The following is a 14,560-nucleotide window of genomic DNA, read 5'->3' on the forward strand; positions in this document are numbered from 1 at the left end:
CTACTGGGAAACCTCCCTGGACTGGGAACGCCCCTAACTCTGTAGATGTGCCTCCCAGGTTCCCACTTCACATGCGTTCTTGATCTCAGGCTAATGGTCAACTGCCCAAACCCAGAGCTCAGACTGAGAGTTGTATGGGCGGGGGGAGCCCAGGAGTATTCCTCCAAGCTAATGGCTCTGGACACCTGTGCAAGGCAAGGACAGGAAACAATTTTTTGTTCTCACAGAGCAAGAGGGCAGAGGGCAGGTAACGCCGCTGCCCATCTTCTGGTCCTTCAGATGGAGATTTCACCATCTACAATTTCCAAACAGCGTAAGGAGGGGTCCCCAGCCCATGCAGAGCAGCTGCCTACAGACACCACCAACACACTGAAGGGCGGACTAATTTTTCTTGCAGTCCCCGTTGGACATTAACAGCCACCCTCACCCTGTCTCTCTAGAAACTTCCTCTGATCACTTCTTTTTTGAAGAGCTTTCTGAATTTGAGTGATGCCATGGCTCTAATCATTCTTTTAAGTTTTTTTGTTTGTTTGTTTTGTGTTGTTGTTGTTGTTTTAAGTGAAAAATTGCAAACGACTTATACTGTCCAAAATTACTGTAGGCCAAATAGTTTATGGTATGTAAACACTATATGACTACTAAAAATCACTTTTTGAGTCTGAAGATGTCCAAAGAGCTAAGAATATGTTCAGTGTGTTTGGAGGGGAGCAAGAACAAAGTAAAACCTATCTCAATGTTGGCAGTGATTTTTTTTTTTTCTGAATGATGGATTTACAGATTATTTTTTCTTATTTTTTTAAGATTTATTTATTTATTTGAAAGAGAGAGAACGTGAGTGGGGGGAGGGGCAGAGGGAGAGGGAGAAAGAATCCGCAAGCAGAATCCTGGCTGAGTGAGGGGCCCTAGGTGGGGGGGAAGGCTCAATCCCAGGACCCTGAGATCCTGACCTAAGTGGAAACAAAGAGTCTAACACCCAACCAAATGAGCCCCTATTTTTTTCTTATTGATGCTTTTCAGTATTTCCCCCTTTTCCACAATGAATGTGTACAACTTTTAATATTATTGAAAAAGAAATTCAGGGACGCCTGGGTGGCTCAGCTGATTAAGAGTTTGCCTTCCAGTCCCGTCACATATGGGAGTCCTGGGATCCAGCACCAACCCCCTCACCGCGGGCTCCCTGCTGAGCAGGGAGTCTGCCTGTCCCTCTTCCTCTGCCCCACCGCTCATGCCCTGTCTCTCAAATAAATAAATAAATAAATAAATAAATAAATAAATAAAATCTTTTCAAAATTTAAGGAAAAGAAATTCAATAATATTAAAAAATGTTAAGGATAAAATAAAAAGAAAAAGATCACTCATGAAATCCTCCTGGCATGATAAAACCACTATTGCTGTATTGAACTCTTTTCCTGTCCAGGTGTTTTTATACAGTACCTGTAATGTTGTATCCTGCTTTTTTTTTTTTTAACTATATGTGATATATTGCTGGCCCTCCAAAACATAATTTTTTATGGCTACATGACATTCCGTTAGTATACCATTATTTTTATTTAACCTAGCCCTCATTGCTGGATATTTAGGTTGTTTCTGTTTTTGCAATTATAAACTCATTCCACAAATATTTACTGAGCACCCATGTGCTAGTGCTGTGTGCCAGACGGCATCATAGGCACGGGGGATACGGCTCCCAGATAAATAGTAGGGCCACAGATTTTCATGCCTATAGTTTTTTCCATGGTTTAGGTTCCTTTCTTAAGATAGAGTCTAAAATGATGTGTGACTGAGTCAAAGAAGTTGTGGAAAATGAACAGTTCCTTTTCCTTAATGAAATTCATTGACATTCACTGATGAAACAGTACAGATACTTGAAGCTTTGGGAGTTGATGGCATCAGATTACATCACTCCCTACTCCCTTATGCTCTGAAGATTTTAGCACCTGGCTTTTTGTCACTCTCTTTACTCCCACTTGCATCAAATTCTTGGTGATTCTTGATGACTCAGTACCACATAGGCAATTCTTCCAATACGTGTGATAAGTTTGTTTGCAAAGATGGCCACTACACTCGCTCCTGTCCCACATGAGCCCTTGCAGTGATTTTGCCGCTCCTCCCAGCAAGAAGTGCAGTCTATTTCTGTAACCCCTTGAATCTGGGCTGGCCTTATGACTTGCTCTAACAGAATGACACTGTGTGAGTCCCCAGAACCTGGACCTCAAGAGACCTTGCAGCTTGCTCCTTTGCCCTCTTAGAAAATTCATGATGTAAAGAAGTCCAGTGTGGCCTACTGGAAGACGAGAAGGCCTCTGGAGGAGAGCTGAAGTGCCCTGGCCAACCACCACCAGACACGTGAGGTCATGTTACCCAGCCCCAGTCAAGCCTCCAGACAATCGTAGCCTTATGAATGAGCCTAGGCAAGCCCAGTAAAAGAACTGCTAGCAGAGCCTAGCCCATGTCACCAAACTCTGAGCAGATGAATGGTGGTTATCGTAAGCCACTCGATTTAGGAGTCGTTTGTTCATATAGCAGTAGGTGATTGATAAAACCGGCTTCCCATTTCCTTGATTTCTTCTTCTCCACCAATGGGAAGGATGGTCACCAAAACCTTGTTACTATCAGTAGCTTCGCACACTTCATAATCTCAATTTTATGTATCATACTTTCTTATTACCAATTCTTGTTTCCAGCCCATGCCCTTTAGTACCTGGACTCAAACAATTCTAGATTTAGATTGTGTTTACTTTTTTGCTGTTATAAATACATTCAACAAATATTGAATTGGATGCACTGGGATCACCAGTGCACATTACAATTTTTGTGGGCTCTGGGTGCTTCATCTTCATGGGCCCCTCTGCAAAAAGATATTAAAGATTGTATTTTATAGGGCGCCTGGCTGGCTCAGTCCGGAGAGCATGCGACTCTTGATCTCAGGGTCACGTTGGGCATGGAGCTTACTTAAAAATAAAAAATCAGAATAAATCAGTTAAAAAATTATATTTTATAATTGCATTGGTATAAAGATGAATATAATCCAGGCTGGATTTGTTATTATGTATTCATTTTTATTATATTCATTATTTTTCTTCTGATTTTAAAATAAATTAAAATTAAAGCATTTTGTGGGGGGGACGCCTGGGTGGCTCAGGCAGTTAAGCGTCTGCCTTTGGCTCAGGTCATGATCCCAGGGTCCTGGAATCGAGTCTCCTTGCTCAGCGGGGAGCCTGCTTGTCCCTCTGCCTGCTGCTCCCCCTGCTTGTGTGCTATCTCTCGCTCTCTCTCTCTCTCTGACAAATAAATAAATAAATAATTTAAAAAACACATTTTGTGGGCCCCTAAAAATATCGTGAGCCTCAGGCACGGTGCCTCCCGTGGCTAGATTGGCCCTGTCTCTTCCCCATTGATGCTGCCTCCTTTTGGTTGTTCCCCTGTCCCCATCACATCCAGCCTTCCCTCCTTACCCAGATCCGATTCCATGATTTATTACTATCATCTGTCTCTTGCACACGTGAACTTCCCGGCCCTTCTCTCCCATCGTATTCATCTGGCAAAACCCCATCCCTGTGGCTTCTCCAGCCTGCACCCAGGCCGCTGAACGTGGCTGGAAAAAACATGTCTCCCGGCTGACTGGTCTCCCTTAAATTCATGCCCTTCAAAGGTCCTTTGTGTTAACCTCTAATGCTCCCACATATCCTCAGTTCTGTGCACTCTCCCACCCTCCCCGAAAGCTGTTTTTACATTGTCCTCTCTCCTCCAACCTCCAACCACTCCTCCTTTCTCCTCACTTTGCTGGTGGTCTTGTGTCCAACTTCATGGAGAAAATAGAAGCAGTCTAAAGAGAATTTCCACGGGCTTCTATCGCCTACATGCAGCTGTCTCCATATAGTCTGCCCTCCCTCCTGTTACCATAGATGCACTGCCTGTGTTCTTAGCGAGGTGAGCCCCTCCACGTGGGCACGAGTTCCCAGCCTTCCCCCTGTGTAACTACAGGGCTCCCTCGTTCTCCCATCTCTTCTGCATCGTCAGTCTGCTATGGGATCACTTCCAGCAACCTCCCTCCCATCTTAAAATAAATGTCCTTCTTCATTCCCATATTCTCTCCCAGCTACATTTTTCTGCTCCCCTTTACTAAAAACTCTTCAAAAATATTTGTCTGTGCTTGCTGTCTTTACCTCTTCTCTCATTTCCTCTTGAACCCTCTCACCTCACCCCACCACCGGAGTAGCTCTCATCAATGCCCTCACCCTTGTCAAATCGAATGATGACGTCTCAGTCCTCATCTCAGTGGCTCCTTAAAGCTGAATCCGACACAGCCGTCACCTGGGCTTCTAGGACCCCTCTCACTGGCTTTTCCACCTACCTCAACAGCTCCCCGTCCCACCTCCTTTGCTTTTTCTTCGTCCTTGTGGAACTTCTTCCGCAGCCTCAGGGCTGACCCTCAGACCTCTTTTCTATCTTCGCTCACTCTGGTCATGACCTCATTCAGCCTAATGGAATCCTAATTAAGTCCTAGCTAGAAGTTGAGTTCCTATTTCCCGAGTTCATGTTTCCAGCCAGGATTTCTCCTTGAAATCCAGACTCGTGTATCCCACTGCCTACTTGACATGTCCCCTTGGATTGCCCGCTAGGCAACTAGAACTTAGCATGTCCAAATGCAACCTCCTGACTTCCAGCCTCAAACAGGAGGCTTCCTACGTCAGTCCAATGAGATCAGTAAACGGCTACTTCATCTATTCAGTGGTTAAGACCAAAGACCATGGCATCATACTTACCTCTCCTTCTGCTCTCACATCCCACATCCTGCAAATCCTGTTGGCTCTGCCTTCACCTTCATCCAGAACTTGACCACATTTCACAATCTGACCTCTGACATCGGGTCCAAGCCCCATCATCTCTTGCCTGGACTACCGCAACAACTTCTTTTTCTTTTCTTTTTTTTAAGATTTTATTTATTTACTTACTTACTTATTTATTTATTTATTTATTTTATTTATTTATTTATTTATTTATTTATTTATTTATTTATTTATGAGAGCGAGTGACTGAGCACAGGGGAAGGAGCAGAGGGAGAAGGACAAACAGACTCCGCACCGAGCACAGAGCCCAACGCAGGGCTTGATCCCACCATCCTGAGATCCTGACCTGAGCCAAAATCAAGTCGAATGCTTAACTGACTGAGCCACCCAGGCGCCCCTACTGCAACAACTTCTTAATGGGTCTTTTATTATTGTGTAGTAGCTGGGGTGATCCTGATAAAATAAGAAGCCAGCAAAATGTGGCATGGTGCACTAAATCCTAAATCAGATTCTGAAACAGGAAAAGATCATGAGTGAAAAAACAGGTGAAGTCTGGATAAAGTCTGGAGTTTAGTTTACACTAAGGTACCACTATTGGCTTCTTCAGCTTGACAAATGTCCCACAGTTATGGCTAATGTTAACACTAGGGGAATCTGGGTGAAAGGTACATTCTTTATTATCTTTGCAGCTTTATTGCAAATCTAAATTTATTTTAAAATAAAAAGTTTATTTAAAAGATGGAAGTTAGATTATGTCACATCTCTGCTCAAAACGTTTCAGTGGATCCCATCTGGCTTTATCCCCTCTACTCTCCCTGCTTTACCTTGCTCCAGCCAAACTGGCCTCTGCATTGAATATTGAACATATCAAGCATGTCCCCTGCCTCAGGACCTTTGCACTAGCTGTTTCCTCTGCCTGGAATGCTCTTACCCAGATCTTTTCATACCTCACTCCCTTATTTCATTTAGTTCTCTGTTCAAGTTTCATTTTAGTAAAGAGGCCCACCCTGATCGCCCGATGTAATAATCCCACCCTCACCCCGGCATTTTTCCTTTATCCTACTTTATTTTTCTTTACAGCACTTTTCTCCACCTGACATACACATCTATTAGCATATACTTATGTATTGATAGGTTCCTTGAACTCCATGAGGGCAAGGGCTTTGGGTTTTGTTTGTTTGTTGTAAGATTTTTTTTTAAGATTTTATTTATTTATTTGACAGAGAGAGAGACAGCCAGCGAGAGAGGGAACACAGCAGGGGGAGTGGGAGAGGAAGAAGCAGGCTCACAGCGGAGGAGCCTGATGTGGGGCTCGATCCCAGAACGCCGGGATCATGCCCTGAGCCAAAGGCAGACGCTTAACCGCTGTGCCACCCAGGCGCCCCTGTTGTGAGATTTTTTTAAGTTTTTATTTATTTATTTAAGCAATCTCCACACCCACTGTGGGGCTCACACTCACAATCCCGAGATCAAGAGTTGGATGTTTTCTTGACTGAGCCAGCCAGGGGCCCCGGCTTTGTTTTGTTTATTGCTATAGGCAGCTCTCGGTTTATCATGCCACATCTTGTACTGTTTGGCACTGAATTTGCACTCTTATTTGTCTTAGTTTTTGTCTTTATTGAGATTTGAGTCTGTTTCACGGGCAGGAGGAAGAATTTAGGTTGATGGTGTACTCACTGCTTTCTCATAACCTGGAAAAAGAAAAAACAAACCTTCTCTGGGCCAGGCCCTTCCCTTGCATCCTCACCACAGCCCAGCAAGACGGACGTTATTATTATTTCAGTTTTATGGAGGAGGGGGGAGAAGGGAACAAGGGCTTAGGTGACTTCCCCAAGGTCACAGAGCTAGCAGGTGATGAGGCCAGGTTCAGACCCAGGCCTGCTTGCTCCCCTGCCATGCTTGATCCAGGCAATCGTGCACGGGGGCGGCAGATGGTATTTTCCAAAGATGGCTGCCACAGATCTCCCACCCCACATGCTCTTCTTCTAGTGTGACTTTGACGCTCCTCCCATTGAGAGGTAGGTTCTGTGTTGCCTTCCCTTGACTTCAGGCAGGCTTATAACCACGGTGGAAGGGATGCTCTGGGACTTCCGAGGTTGGGTCACAAAAGATGATCTAGGTTTGACGTGATTCTCTCGAGACACTTGCCTTTGGAGACCCGAGCTGCCCTATAATCCGTGTGATCGCCCTGAGGTCACTGTGAGGAAGCCCAAACTAGCCCCAGTGGAGAGGCCACAGGGAGAAGACCTGAGACTATGTGGAGAAAGAGAGAGGCCCAGGCAGCGCGCAAGTGCTCCAGCTCCTACCGTTTCAGCTCCAGCCACTGACTAACTGCAGTTCTGTTCGTGAGGGACAAAGTCAGAACTGCTCAGCTGAGGGCGCTGGGGTGGCTCAGTCGGTTAAGTGTCTGACTCTTAGTTTTGGCTCAGGTCCTGATCTCAGGGTCGTGGGATTGAGCCCTGTGTCCGGCTCCACGCTCAGCATGGAGTCTGAATCTCCCGCTCTGCCCCTCCCCCAACTCGTGTGTGTGTGTGTGTGTGTGTGTGTGTGTGTGTGTGTGTATGTCTTTCTAACTAAATAAATAAATCTTTAAAAAAAAGAACTGCCCAGCTGAGCCCTTCCTAAATCCCTGACACACGGGAATCTGGGAGATAAAAAAATTACCGTTTTAAACCATTAAGTTTTGAGGTAATTTGTCACGCTCAATGATAAATACCTGGGACAAAGGGATGACGAAATGTCAGAAGTATTCAGTGGGCAAGTCCCTTCTTTCTGGGCCTAAGTTTCCCTTGTAAACAGTAGGCATTAATTCCGTGGTCTCTAAGAGTGGTTCCAACCCTGAGGTTTAGTGCTTATCCATAATGTTGCCACATCCCCAACTGTCCACGCTCACTGCCTCCTTGATACTGGTTCATTATCCCACCGTTCTGTTAGTCCCAGAGAGAAAGCTAATGCCCTTGGATGCCAAGGGATGTCCCTGGACCGGTTGGGGAAGAGGTAGGCACCTCTGGCCCCAATCTGCTTGAGATATCTTGAAGTGGAGGTGTGGTGTACTGAAGTAAAATTAACAGGATTTGGAATATGATCGCTGATTGACTTTGGCTGTGTCACCTCTGAGAAAGTCTCATCACATTTTTGGGCCTCAGTCTCCTCATCTGTAAAATGCCAAAACAGTGCCAGCCTCACTCTCCATCAGGGTGGCTCTAAGGAGAGGAGATAGGGTGTGAAACTGCAGGTGTGTTAACTGGAGGCAGGAGAGTAAGGCCTGGGGTGTGTGGTTGCTGAGGCTTTGGGGTCCCTGGTAAAGTCTGTTTCCTACCCTGGAGTAGGGAGAGGGTTGGCGACAAGATCAATGATGATAAGTTGTACTGGGCTGTCTGAGCTGTGCTGGGCTTGTCTCTTAGCAACTGTTTCTGATCCAGGATTATTTTATTTTATTTTATTTTATTTTATTTTATTTTATTTTATTTTATTTATTTAAGTAATCTCTACATTCAACATGGGGCTCAAACTCATGACCCCGAGATCAAGAGCTGTATGCTCCTCTGACTGAGTCGGCCAGGCACCCCTCTGATCCAGTATCTTTGAGAATCCATCCACTCCTAGGGGTAGAAACCCCTTGGCATAAAAGACAGCATTTAGTCTCTGCAAAACTGCTCTAACACACACTCCTTTTCCCATTTAACAATCCCCCAGGAAAGAGGGCTTATCTCAGTGCTTGGGTTTCCAAGAACCCCCAGGACCAATCACCTGTTTCTGGCAGAGAGCCCGCCATTCTTTGGGTAAGACAGCCTTGAAACCTAAGGTCATCCCTGACTCCTCTCTCTTTCCCATTCCTCTATTCAGGCTGCTCCCCAAAAGTTGTTGGGTTGTTCTATCCCACTGCCTCAGGCCTTGTCAACACCTTCCTCACTACGCCAGACTCATGACAAGCATTTCCTACGTGGCCCTCAGGTCCAGGCCCACCCCTTTCTCCCATGCATCCATTCTACAAGGTGCCTTGAGGATAAATGTTCTCACTCTATCCTTGTCAACTCACTCCCTGGCTCAGAGCAGCCCAGGATCGCTCCAACTACTCTCCAGGCTGTGTGATGTCAAGGCAAGAATAACACAAGCTGCTCCATCACCCAGAGCCGGGTGACCTTCGGGATATATCTAGCTTTCTGAGCCCAAGGGCCTTGCTGGTAAGTACACGGGTGTCCCGTGCACCCGGCACTGTTCTAAGCACGTTACGTGCATGCACGTATTTGAGCCTTACAACAATGCCGTGAGGTAGGGACTATGCTTAACCCATTTAATAGATAGGAAAACTGAAGCACAGAGAACTTCAGTCATTTGCCTATGTCCAGGCAGCTAGTTAAGTGACAGAGCCAAGATAGGAACCTAGGCAGTCTACTTCAGAGACCCTGCTCTTAACCACTGTCCTATGCTTGGGAGAAGTGACTGGTGTGGGCCGTGTGGTGGTAAGAGCCCCCTGGCTGATGCTAGCCAACTCTTAGCTTTAATTTTTGTTTCATGGTACAATTTAGGCAGGACTTCGGCAGCGGATTGGGCAGGAAGCCTGATGACTTTAGGGCCCTCCTAAGCCTCCCTTAATAGTGGCCTCTGTTTTGGGTAGGGTGCCAATAGACATATGAGGTTCCTTTCTAGAACAGGAGCTCCTGCTCTAGAACACCCCATTCTCCCAAGCCTGTTGGGGTTCCCCACTTTCCTAGCATTTCTTTCCTGAGTACCTTCCAATAAATCCTTCCTCCAGGGCCCCCAGCCATGAGGATTCATCCTTCTTGGCCTCTCTGCTGCTCACCTGAGGGGTGGGTTCTCACATTACCCTCCTCTCTCCCTAGCCTCCTTTCCAAACAACGAGTTTTGTATATTACCAAGACAAAATGAGGGTGCAGAGACAAGAAACTGGGGAGCAAGGGGAGGCACTCATTCATTCACACATTCATTGACCCACTAACAATATCTCTCCTCATCCGCATCAGAGCCTAGCATGATAGCACCGTGGTCAGAGGTTAGGAGGGGACCCCAGAAACTCAAGAAGCATGAGTTGAGTGAGAAAATGAATTAATCTGAAAAAATGCCAGGCCCTGACTCCAAGCAGCTTATAGACTAGTAGGGCAGGCACACCCGCTCACCGCCACACACTCCAAATTAAGGGGGACGAGACACATCTGTGAGCCCTGGACCTCATGGAGACCCAGGGGCATGCAGGACTGGTCCCAGTCCTCACCAGCTAAGGGCCAATCACCTACCTGCTGGTTTTGTCCCGCTACCATCTCTCCAAGCCAGTCTGGCCAGCCCATCAAGTGGAGGCTGCAAGAGGGAGCTGAGCTGATACAGAGAAGATGTCAAGCCTATCCAAGGAGGCCACCCTCCACCGAGCCTTTCTGCCAGAGCAGGGCCTTTGGGCCCTGAAACCAATGTCCTCCCCCCTGGTTGTTTCCTTTCCTCCCCCCTCACTCCTACCTCACAGCAGGAGTTGGAGCCAGTTGCTCAAGGCCTGAAATCCTTACCAGCCATTGTGCCCTGCCTTTTGGCTGTGTGTGATTCTCTGCGTGTGTGTGTGTGTGTGTGTGTGTGTGTGTGTGTGTGTGTGTTGGCAGAGCTCACTGTGTGCCTCGGGGGCTGGAGTGCCAGGTCTCAGGTCCTTGGATGCCAGGCTTGGGGCACCTGGAGATACCTGCTCATGGAAAGGGAAGAAGCCAGGCAAGGTCGCCCCTGACTGTGTGCTTTGGGGTTAGTTGAGAAGTGGCCAAGTTTCAGGCACTGATATAACAAAGAGACCAGGAGGGCTGCAGAACTATCTAGCCCCTACTAGCTCAGTGAAGCAGGGCCTGACAAATGGGTCCCGGTACCGTCCAGAAGACGGAGACAAGCTGTTTCTTCTATACTTTCTGAGCTTCCCCAGGACTCAAAATTCAAGTCTGAGAGGGGAGGCACAGGACTTCACGACAGGGTACTCAAAGTCCGAAGGGAGAGACCCAAAGTCTGTCCCAGGGAGTCCCTGCCTTAGAGTTGGGAGAGATGAGACTCCCCCAGAAACCAGAAAACAAGACTGAGCCACCCAGGCGCCCCACCATTTGAATCATTTTTAAGTGTACAGTTCGGGGGTGCCTGGGTGGCTCTGTTGGTGGAGCGTTTGACTCTTGATTTCGGCTCAGGTCATGATCTCGGGATCCTAGGATCGAGCCCCACGTCGGGCTCTGTGCTCAATGTGGAGTCTGCTTCTCCCTCTCCCTCTGCCCTTCCCCCTGCTCCTGTTCACTCTCTCTCTCTCTGTCAAATACATAAATAAATCTTAGAAAAAATAAGTGTACAGTCAGTGGCATTGACACTGATTACCGACATTCACATGGTTGGGCAACCATCATTACTATCCAGCTCCAGAATTTTTCATCTTTCCAAACTAAAACCCTGTACTCATTAAACACTAACTCCCTCTTCCCCCTTGCCCCACCACCTGGCAACCGCCTTTCTATTTTCGGTCTCTAAGAATCTGACTGTTCTAGGTACTACCTCATATAAGAGGAATCATACAGCACTTGCCCTTTTTTGACTGGCTTATTGCACTTAGCATAACGTCCTCCAGATTCATTCATGTTGGAGCATGTGTCAGAATTTCCTCCCTTTCTATGGCTGAAAAACATTCCTTGTATGTATAGACCACATTTTGTTTATCGATTCATCCACTGATGGGCACTTGGTTTGCTTCCACCTTTTGGCTATTGTAATAATGCTGCTATGAATAGCATTATTGCATATGTGAGTGTAGAAATATTTATTTGAATTCCTGTTTTCATTAAGTGTTTTCCAAGAGCTAACTGGCTTTAAGAATAGTAAAGAATGCAAGATCCCACCAAGTTTCAAGATCTTTAAAATGTTATTTCTGGGGCGCCTGGGTGGCTTGGTTGGTTAGGTGTCTGCTTTCGGCTCAGGTCATGATCCCAGGGTCCTGGGATTGGGACCCGCATCGGGTTCCCTGCTCAGTGGGGAGCCTGTTTCTCCCTCACCCTCTCCCTCTGCTCATCCCCTGGCTTCTGTGTGTGCTCTCTCTCTGTTAAATAAATAAATAAAACCTTTTAAAAAAATAAAATGATATTTCTTAGGTTCCCATCAAATTCAACATTCTGAGTTAGGAAAAAGACATTTACATATAATAAAAGCTTATCCACCAGGGCGGTAGCTGTGGATTTCTATTAATAGAAGAATTGGGAAATGTGTATTACTTAAATCTGGGAAGCAGACTAAGTTATCACCTCTTGAAGTTTTGAAATCATTCTCCAAAGAACCATGTAAATAGGGTTCAGCATGTCCAGCCAAAGTCATAAATAAAAATATAGGCAGCCTCCTGGCTTCGAACCATTAGTACATAATGTCAGTTGCAAGCAAAGAGGTTGCATATGGCCAATGGCCTTTCTGGCTATCATGATGAACAGTTCAAAGGACTCTGGGGCTGAGTGCAGGACAGTTTTAAGTCTTTCCCCAGTGGTTTCCTCCAATACCTGGAGCTCACATTGCTGTCTTTGTCCAAGATGACACTTCTAGTCCAAGCCCCTCCTCTCCCTATGTGGTCTGTCAGGCCTACTCCGAACTCCACACTGACATATCCATTCTAGCTGGGAAACTAGGTCTACATAAATGAAACCAGGAGGAAGAATTGTCTTGGATCTAGGTAGATTGTGTGCTGGGAAATACTTGCTCATGCTGGTACAGGTGGGCCCTGCATCCCCACAGCCCCATGGACACCAAGGCACAGCATACAAAAACTGTCATCAGAATGTAGCGAACCTGACTCTTCTGCAAACTGCATCTACTTCCTAATACTCTGAAAGCCCAGAAGGGGGTCTGTCTGTCTGTATTTATACAAATGTATACAATTTACATAAGATTTTTTTTTTGAAAGAGAGAGAGAGAGCATGGATGGGGGGGTGCACAGAGGGAGAGGGAGAGAAAGAGACTCCCTGCTGAGCACAGAGCCAGATGTAGGGCCTGATCCCAGGACCCTGAGATCAGGACCTGAGCTGAAATCAAGAGTCAGGTGCTCAACCAACTGACCCAGCCAGGCGCCCCAAGAAAAGGGGTTTTTAATCTTCATCCATTCCTCACAGGTCTCTTACATGATGGTGAAAAATGATTGAATTGTGGCCTAATGAATATATAGGGTTACACATGTGCATTTTTACACCCACGGAGCGAGGAGTGATGAGGTAAACCAGCCTTTTAATAGTAAAAGGAACTTAATCTCACGTATCCTGAAAGCTTAAAACTCTGGAGGACTATGACTCCCTTTCTTTTCAAAGGTATGTTTGTGTTGGGGTGCCTGGGTGGGTCAGTTGGTTAAGCATCTGACTCTTGATTTCGGCTCAGGTCATGATCTCAGGGTTGTGAGATCGAACCCCACATTGGGCTTCACATGGGCATGGAGGCTGCTTAAGATTCTCGCTCTCTCCCTCTCCCTCTGCCCCTCCCCACCCCTGCTCTCTCGCTCTCTAAATTAAAAAAAAAATTCTCTCTTAAAAAAAAGGGGGGTGTTTATGTTTACTGATAATTTTTCTGTTTAAAAAAATAGAAACTTGGATCACTTTTCAAATTTATATACCATAAGTTCACAGGCCTGTGATCCTGCTGTAGGTCCCAAAACAACTTCTGGAAACGAAGAGAGGGGATCTGAAGGTTGTATGTATTTAGAAAAGAAAGTCAACTTCCTCATTTCTTTCTCACACAAATTTCTTTTAGTAAATGATAAAAGTCATATTTCAAAAAAATCTGGGTTTGTGCTCTTACAGCATAATGAATGCCACATCATGAAAGGACTGTATGGGCAACTTAAGGGGAACCATGTACAGCTGTCTAATGATTGGGAGCACTTATTTTAAGCTCTTCGAGAACCAGTATGATTGATTCATTTAGTGTAATTGTATTAAATTAACAATACAAAAAAGTTGTATGGGATAGAAATGCATGGACAGGATGGCAAATAAAGATGACTGACCTTGGGAATCTCTGCCAAGGTTTTATTTGTATGTGTTGGTGAAGAAGTGGGGGCTTGAGGCCAGCTCCACCAAGGGACAGACCCAGCTCCCATCCCTAGGCCCAGGGAAATGGGATACCTCTCCGTTCTGAAATGCTGATGAGCTGTGGAGGGGAGAAGGACAGGAAAGCAGATGGAATTCCTGGGCAATTGTTTCAGCTGTCACCAGAGAGGACAGGCAGGAGGGAGCACTGGATAATTTACAGAGGAACAGATGCTAAGGCTTCTCCGGAACCATCTGGCCAAGAGAGGCCTGGGCTCAGGGTGGATGTTGTCTTTAGATCTGAGTAAACTTCGGCCTCCAGCCCAGCCTATTCCCTCTACCTGAACCGTGGCTTTCCCAGGAGGGCTCTGCTCCCTGAGTACCCACCTCCAGAGTTCCACCTGGCTCTCATTCCACTCCCTCCTTTGCTGAGCCTGGCTTCTCTCTTTGCTACCATTCCTGAGAGGGTCAACTCTGGCCCTGAGGGCCTGTAACTTCCACCTACGCATTTCCCTGTTCTGTAGTATTTTCAACCCCTTGTCCCTACCACGATATTCCAAAACCCCTCTATCACTCATCTCCATGCCATTTATTCATTCAATAAAGGTTTATTAAGCACCTACAATGCCTGGCATTGTTTTAGACACTGGGGATACAGAGATGAATGGGAAAAAGTCTTAGATCTCTGACGTTTGCACTGTAGTGGGAGACGGTCAATAAACAAATATCAGACAATGATGAGTACTGTAAAAG

Source organism: Ursus maritimus, unplaced genomic scaffold (assembly GCF_017311325.1).
Source record: "Ursus maritimus isolate PB19 unplaced genomic scaffold, ASM1731132v1 scaffold_29, whole genome shotgun sequence".
Lineage (NCBI taxonomy): Eukaryota > Metazoa > Chordata > Mammalia > Carnivora > Ursidae > Ursus > Ursus maritimus.